Genomic DNA, 8,429 nt, shown 5'->3' on the forward strand with positions numbered 1-8,429 from the left:
GACATTATTGTGGGGACAAAGGAAGTCCATTAAACAAGGTTAACCAGGGAAATATGATCAGATTTGTGTTTTTGAAATTTTTCTCTTACTGCAGTGTAAAACAAATGAATTAGAAAAAAAGAAAAAATTATTTAGGTTGAAACACATGAATTTTGAATATATGAGTATCTCTGTCTGATACAAATGCTGATTTCAAATGGCTCAGTCTAATGGCTAGGTAGCTATTGCTTGCACTAAAACAATGACCAGGAGACTAGAAAGATGTAGATGTTTTCCGTATCTTCCGTAGCTTTTTTGAGAAGGCATAGACAGCACTTAAAATTTATTGGATGTGGCAAAGAAAGAGAAAAAGAGGCATAAAAAGTGACCCTCCCTCAAAGTTTTAAAATATAGCAAGTGGGGAGATAATGATGGCAGCCTTCTATGTAGGAAAAATGATGCAAGAAACTGGATGAGACAAAGAAATGGACCTAGTTGGAGGAGGTTACGTATTTCCAGGACTCACTATATGAAGAAAGAGTAGAAGAAATGGCTTAATGTGAAATTCTAATTTAACAAAATGAAAATAATGAGTTAAAAAAATAGATTATATTGTGAACACATCTAACAACTCTTTATATTAAAAAAATAAAACACTTAAGCTAAATTGCTAATTCTTATCTTTCTGTAAAATAGATCTCTTTCTATCCATTAAAAAAATAGGCTCTTATTTTTGCACAGATTCATAATCTGACCTTTTCCAGGTTGCCAAAGCCTAAGAAATAGCTTCAAGACTGTAGATTAACCTTTGTAGGATGTACTTGACATGAATTTTTAAGAGATATAGTGTCTTTAAATAAATGATTCCAACACAAATTTAAGATTCAATCAGCATTAATGGTGGTATTAGAAATAATAACTTCAATTATAAGCATAATGCATTTTCCTTTGGGAGATTAATTTATGTAGAGTAGGTACTTGGAGTTTGCCCTGGTACAGCCATACTTCAAGCCTGCTTGTGACCAGGGGAAGGCATTTGTGCTAGTTTGATCTTAGATAATAGCAAATGTTAAATAATAATAATAATAATATTATGTAACTCATTTTACAGAAAGTTATTTTTTTCCAATTATCTGAGTTAAAATTAAAGCAGATAAGATATAAAATTAATAAGATTAATCTTATTTAGTCCTCATGTGAATTTATATTCAACCTATGGCTTTAAAAGAAGTAGTTATAAAATACTGTGCAGCATAAGAATAAAATAAGCAATCTATCTCAGTATTATTTTTTATCATTCCACTTTTTGAAATAAAAGCATACTTCCTTAAGGAGATATATAACAAAAACTATAAAGTGATTTTTAAGGATGTTGATGGCTAGTTTTAAAACAAGATCATGAGAATTCTAAAAATAAAAACAAAAGTACTTATCAAAATTATTTGAACAAAAAACTAAAAAAAAACCACTTTGTCTCTAGGTAGTTTAGAGAAAATTATCACTAAAATAAATTTTCCTAGGGACATTGACAAAGTAGAGTAAAAAGATACACATTTCTTTATTTTATTTTATTTTTCTTTATTGATATTAGGAAAAAAGAGAAAGGGACAGGAAGAGAGAGAGAGAAACATCAATAAGAGCGAACATCGATTGACCACCTCCTGCATGCCCCCCACTGGGGATTGGGCCCACAACCAGGGCATATGCCCTGACCAGGAATTGAACTAGTGACCTCGTGATGCTTGGGTCGATGCTCAACCACTGAGCCACACCAGCCGGGCGAAAGATACATATTTCTTAAAGTATAACATAAAATATATGGATTGGAATCCATGTGTAGTATCTATAAAACATTGAAGTAATATTAAAAGTTATATTTTAAATTGTAAAGCCCTAAAGTGTTAATAATTATAGGTAACATTTACTAATTAGATGTGGTTGGTGTTTTAAAATAAGTACAATTATCAATCCCATTTTACAGAAAAATAAACAAAGCTTGGAGTTAAAGTTACTCATCTGAGTTCTCCAGGTTAAGGAGTGGCAAAGCCAGCCCTGAATCTTCAATCTGTACTTCTCTCAGCTTGAGTTTAACTCCAGCATGGAATATGATACATTACCCCTCTAACAACATATAAGGTGACCTCTGATAATTACATCTATTTTAGATCAGTGTATCTTTTCATAGGTAATATTTAACTAATTGGGGAAGTGATAATAACAAATGAAAGCTGGGGGCTGTGAGTGGAAATATCCAGTTACCTTTTTGGGCTGATTATTGAGTTTTTGCCAGGTGACTCATTTATATATCCATGCAGTTTTTCCATCAGGAAATGAGAATTAAACTAGATTATAAAAGTGTACCATTTGACTCAATGATATTTCTTATGTTGTTATTGGTTATAATATAGATTCACTTACAAAATCAAACGTTTAAATAAGAAGCCCTGCATAAAAGTTCACTGTAAAATAGTTTAACATAGTATTCATTAATTCCCCCAAGACATACTTGTTATATATTCAAAACACCTTTGTGGAAACTTGGAGAAAAATAAAATTCAAAGACAGGCTATGCTTTCCATGATATAACAATCTTCTTGGAAAGATATGAACACATGCATCATCACAAAGTTGCTAAGCAATATACAAATCAGAGCAAAATAATACAGCAAAAAATTCACCTAAGTAGTGAGGAGAAATGCAATAAAGGCACAAACAGTGTGCACAGCTGTAACTAGAAAAGAGAGTTAAAAGGAGGAATGTTGACCTATAACATACAAAATTGAAAGAATATATGCATCCTTATGTTCACTGCAGTATTGTTTTAAATAGCCAAGATTTGGAAGCAGCCCAAGTTCCCATCAGTAGATCAGTGAATACAAAAGCAGTGGTACATTTACGCAATGGAATACTTCTCCGCCATAAAAAAGAAGAAAATCTTACCTTTTGTGACATCAGATAGACCTGAAAAGCATTATACTAAGCAAAATAAACCAGTCAGAGAAAGACAAGAACCACATGATTTCACTTATATGTGGAATCTAAAGAACAAAATAAACTAACAAAGTGGAAACAGAGAACAGACTGACATTTGTCAGAGGGGAGGGAGTTAGGAGCTGGGTGGGAAGGGTGAAGGGATTAAGCAAAGAAAAAAAAATACTCATGGACACAGACAACAGTATGGTGATTGCCACAGGGAAGGGAGAGTGGGGTGACGTAAAAGTGAGTAAAAGGGGAATAAATGGTGAGGGAAGGGGACTGATTTGGTGTGGTAAACACACAATACAATGTACAGATGATGTATTGTAGAACTGTATACCTGAAACCTATATGCTGTTATTAACCAAAGTCACCCCAATAAATTCAATTAAAAAATTTTCAAGTCATGAAGATGAATGGTCAAAGAGAAAATCAGGTAAGATTGAGAATGTCCATTTGTGGCTAATAAAGTTGTAGAAGAAACAAGAGCTGGGACATGGAGGGAAGGCAATTGACAGATGGCCTCAAAGATCATGCAGCACAGTTTTAAATGAAAGTGAAAACAACTTTGTTTTGATTTGGTTCTTCAAATTGACTTTGCGATTTGTGAAATAAATATTCAGATTCTAATATTCCTTTTTCCTAGAGGTTTTACCTAAAGATTCTGTTAAATCAGTGTTCCAAAAATTACTGTAGGAGTTTCACTCTAAAAAACCAAACCCAAATATTTGCAATACAAATTGAAAGGTAGTTCTTCTGAGCCCAGTGTTTTCTTTTAAAAAATACACATATATAGATGTGAAACCAGGGGCTCTTAGATTTCCCCCCATTTCCCTTGAATGTTGTCTTAATGGCAGTTGTGTCTTCTGTTTTGATTTAATCCCCCTTGTATAATGTTTAATGCTTTCTGCAAAATTCAACATTTCAACCTGGAGCTAAAAAAATAGAACCTTGATGACTCTTAGAGAGTTTAAGATTAATGCAAGAAGAAATTACCTTGGTTAGTCATGCCTATTCTTATTAGCAGCCTAAAGTTTGCTTTTGCTGAAGAAGTAGTGAGAGTTTGAAGCCCAGATTCAGTAGATTATGTTGTGTGGCCTGCTTTTCAGTCACTAAATTCAAGAAGAAGCTAGAATTACACTTTGAATTATTGTATTACTGTACATGCTATCAAATGATAGCCCCCAAAGATGAGATATTAAATGTGCATGATAAACAGAAATGAAGACAATCCTTATTCTTTAGATTATGTCAGCAACGTCAGTGAGTATTCTATGGTTCAGAAACAATATAAACATATTTTAATGAAAGCCTACATATAATTGTCATGAATGTCTTTTCCATGTAAGAATATTTTGGGCAGCTGCTCAACATCAAGACATGTATTACATTGGGGAACTTATAATTGTTCTCCCGGAATATGCTATGAGCACTGCAGTGTTTAATCAATCAATCATGCAGCTACCGTTCTGCAAATCCTCTTCCAGATTAGCTGTGAGTATATCTGCATAGTATTCGCAAACCAAGCATGTGAACATAGTAAAAGAAATGCTTCTTTAAAAAAAAAAATATCTTCTATTCAAAGCAAAGGACAGGAGTGCCAGTTGAAACTCTGGACCAAGAACATTTACAATTTACCTGAAAGATTGAATGGTATCTCTAATATCTGGTATTATTTAATATCTAGTAGAAACACTGCTCACATTTTTAATCAATGGGCAAAATAATATCTAATGTCTATTGAGCAATTATTACATGCCAGATATCATGCCAAGTGTTTTATATAGAATCTCACTGTTACACTATTGCAGTGGGACCATTTTCACATAAGGGGTCATTTTGCAATGTCTGGAGTCATTTTGGTTTCCAGAATAGTGCTATTGGCATGTCAGGGGTAGAGGCCAGGAATTCTGATAACCAACCTTTGGTGCACATGACAACAAAGAATATCCAATTCAGCACATCAATAGGGCTGAAGCTGAAAGACTTATACTACTTAGACCTTCACGTAACAGATGAGAACAATGAGGCTTAAAGAGATTAAATAAACTACACAATTTCATAGAGCTAATAAGTGTCTGAGGTTTCAAAGCCCAAACCTTCTCCACCACATCACATCCTTGCTGCATTGCATCATATTAGAAAATCATTTGCCTCGCTGTACATAATCTCATAATGCAACAAACCTACTGCTTTAAATCAGCGGTCCTCAGTGTAGGTGTAGGTAGGGCTACTCATTGATCTTCACATCATTCCAATCCTCATTCATAATCTGAGAGCCTAAGCTTAGAGCTTTCCTAAATGTTTCTCCTAACTTTCTATGATTCTAGCCCTGAGCCTTCTAGAAAGATTATCAAATTGCTTCTCCATTCCTCCACTGGGTGTTAGATTAGGTCTCCCATAGGCTTTGTCCTTATTCTGTTCTTGGCTTCTTGGTAAGCAGTAGAGGATTCCCTTGAGTGGCCCCTGCTAATTTTGACATCCTCTCTGTGGAATAGGATTCTGCTTTCAATGATGCCATGGACAACTTTTCCACCTTTGGGAACACCCTAAACACCACTGGGGAGAGGAGGAGGATTTGTCACATCCTTTTCCCTCCAACTGTCTGTGGAGTATCAGATATTCCTTGGGGAAGCCACTAAGAGTTGACTCTCTCCCACTCTGAAGCAGTAAAGACTCCCAGGGGAGAGATTCACACCCTGACCTCCAAACCAAATAGCTGCGGACCCAATGTATGTTGCTCAGTTATCATCATGCACCCCAGGGATCAATCAAAAACATCCTCAAAAAGCTTGCAGGCAGCATGAAGTTAAAGTCTTCATGCCCTGGATCACCTTATGTTTACATCCATTACAGAAGTAACACACATGCCCCCAAAATAGTAGCTTCACTAAACCACAACATCAAGAGCTGTAATTTGTCTCTAAATACAGATTTTAAATAAAAGAAACAATATTTCCTACAGGTCCCATTTTGAAGGACCATATTGTTTCTATAGAAAATGGGGTGTGGAAGAATACTTGAGAATGCAGGTATGAAGCAGAACTAAACCCAGTGATGTGGATCCCTTTCCACAGCATGAGTCATCCAGAGGTGATGAGTCTTTCTGTTCAAAGAGGGCTTATGGGGCTGTGAAGCCAGGAACTCTTAATTCTATAACCAAAGATTGAGGTTCTCCATAGGGTGTCATAGTTCCTCAACAGTGCTAAGTATTTTTGAGGAGATATAATAATGATAGTTCACTTATACTAATACACAATTGGTGATCTGGGAAAGTAAATACATGTCTCAAAGTTTATATACATTTAGATAGATAGATCTCTCTATATAGAGATCTATCATCTATCTATCTATCTATCTATCTATCTATCTATCTATCTATCTATCTATCTATCTATCTATCCATCCATCCATCTGTCTATATAACTCTCACACCTAGTTACACATACTAATAGTACATAGGTAGAACATGAATTAGTCATCATAACTGGATAATTGGCATTCGCATAACCTAACAAATATTTTCTTCTTACTCTCCTTACTAGGTTACCTATTAGATTGCTAGCAAAGTCAATATGCATCACATTTTCCTGATGGAGTATGTCACTGAAAGGATGTGACTGCCAGTTGACCCGCAAGTTGAACGAGGGCAATCGAGGCTCCTTACTTCTACTCCTGTCCTTGAAATATACATTGTGCTCACCATTCCTGTACTGGGAGCCTCGAGAGAGTAATGTGGTACTGAGACCGTCTGGACTATGTGTATGACAGAACTTCGTTAAGACCTCTATGCAAACGTTTATGATTCTTACAGGCAGGTGCAGAAATCTATCTTGCGATGGCCCAATACAGGCCTAGTTATGTAGGTTCCCTTGCTTATTAAACCTGCCACCTACCCATCTGGAGTAGTCTGCTTCTTTCTTCTGCCTCTCCTTTCCCTCCATGCACAGAAATTCAACTTTCACCAGGAGAACTCCAACATACCCTCATTTCCACCAAGCCAGCTTCTCCCTGCCAATGGTTCTAGTGAAGATTGACATCCAAGTAGCAGAATGAGCGAACAGGAACTCTACAATATCCAGAAACAAAATTTTCTGTGAACAAGTACAAAGGAACTGCATTTTAATTATCCATGCCGTGAATCCCCTTTACCCACCTGGCTTGGCAGACTTTCTGCTTTGACCCTTTCCAGGGAAGCACAAACTACTCCCTGGAAAGGCTAGTACAGTCCAAAAACACAGGTACAGTTTCCATCAGAAAAATAATCAACATGCTAAGAACCTTATCTCTGGCCATGGAGTTTATGATACTCAAGGTAGTCAGGTTCCCTGCATCCCATAAACCACGTGGTGGTGGTTGGGGAGGGAGGTGAAGAGTGCAGTAACATTGGTTAGATCCAAAGTGGCCTTCCCATCGTCTGAAAACTAATCAAATGCCTTAGAAATAAAGCCCAGTACCAAACCACTCCTTGAGATCTGGCTACTGCAGAAATAGATTCGGTTGCTTCTAATGGAAACTTAGGCTAATTTGATTCTAAATAATTCATCGTTTTCTGACCATTTTGTTATTGTGCCCCAGTCCAATCCAACATCTTACGTGAACACACACACACACACACACACACACACACACACACACACTTTCTTTTATTCCATCTATTTCCAAATGTTTAAGTGGGATGAAAGTGAGCTGGCTGAACCAGGCTGGAGCTGGGGCAGTGAAGCTGTCACGGAGTTTTCTCCCCCTGACATGTGTGTCGGCCAAATTGCCACAGCCAAGTAGCAATCATTTGTCTTTCCGCTCATTTCCTCAGAGCAGAGGCTGATGTTGAAGGTGGTTTTAGAATATGGACAGGGGTCTCCACAGCCAGGAAAAGACATCTGACGCCTTCCCTCCCTGCCCCCAACCTGTGCTCAGCAGTTGTGACTCCTCTGAGGCTTGAACGCCGGTCTCCAGAGGTGAAAGGAGCGTGGATTAGCCCACTGTGCTGCCTTGCCCACAGCATAGTATAATATTAATTAGTCACCTTCCTTATTATTCAGTCAAAATATACCCGACTGAAATAAATTACATTCTTAGCACATATTTCACACCCCTGGATCAAGTCTTGCAAGGGTTTTCTTTTATTATTTATAAGATCATGTGCTGTCTTCCTGCAGAAAATGAGATGGTCTGCATGAGGAAAAGGTAAAAGAAATGCAGAGAAATGAAACCATCAGATATTCCCTAATGATATTTAAAAATAGAAAATTTGCTACTGTTACATACAGCATGTTCCATCTTTTGAGATTTAATGGCTCTCTTGTGGTTTAATGGAGAATTACTTTCAGTAATTGATTATTAAAATTTAAAATTGCTAACCATCTTCATTATTAGATGAGCGAACATGTTATCCTTGTAATTAAAAAAAGCCCGAGACTCACTTTCATCCTGTTGACAGAGCGGGCAGACTGTCTCCGCACTCACTTGATGGT

At 36.7% G+C, this 8,429-nt stretch overlaps 1 non-coding gene across 1 annotated transcript; it reads left to right on the forward strand.

Moving 5' to 3' along the window:
- Positions 1 to 6,062: 6,062 nt before the first annotated feature.
- LOC118625924 lies at positions 6,063 to 6,186 on the forward strand. The gene has a single exon (XR_004958774.1). It is a non-coding gene; the product is annotated as a small nucleolar RNA SNORA25 (small nucleolar RNA).
- The last annotated feature ends 2,243 nt before the right edge of the window (positions 6,187 to 8,429 follow it).

The sequence above is a fragment of the Molossus molossus genome, unplaced genomic scaffold (genome assembly GCF_014108415.1).
Source record: "Molossus molossus isolate mMolMol1 unplaced genomic scaffold, mMolMol1.p scaffold_m16_p_11, whole genome shotgun sequence".
Taxonomy (NCBI): domain Eukaryota; kingdom Metazoa; phylum Chordata; class Mammalia; order Chiroptera; family Molossidae; genus Molossus; species Molossus molossus.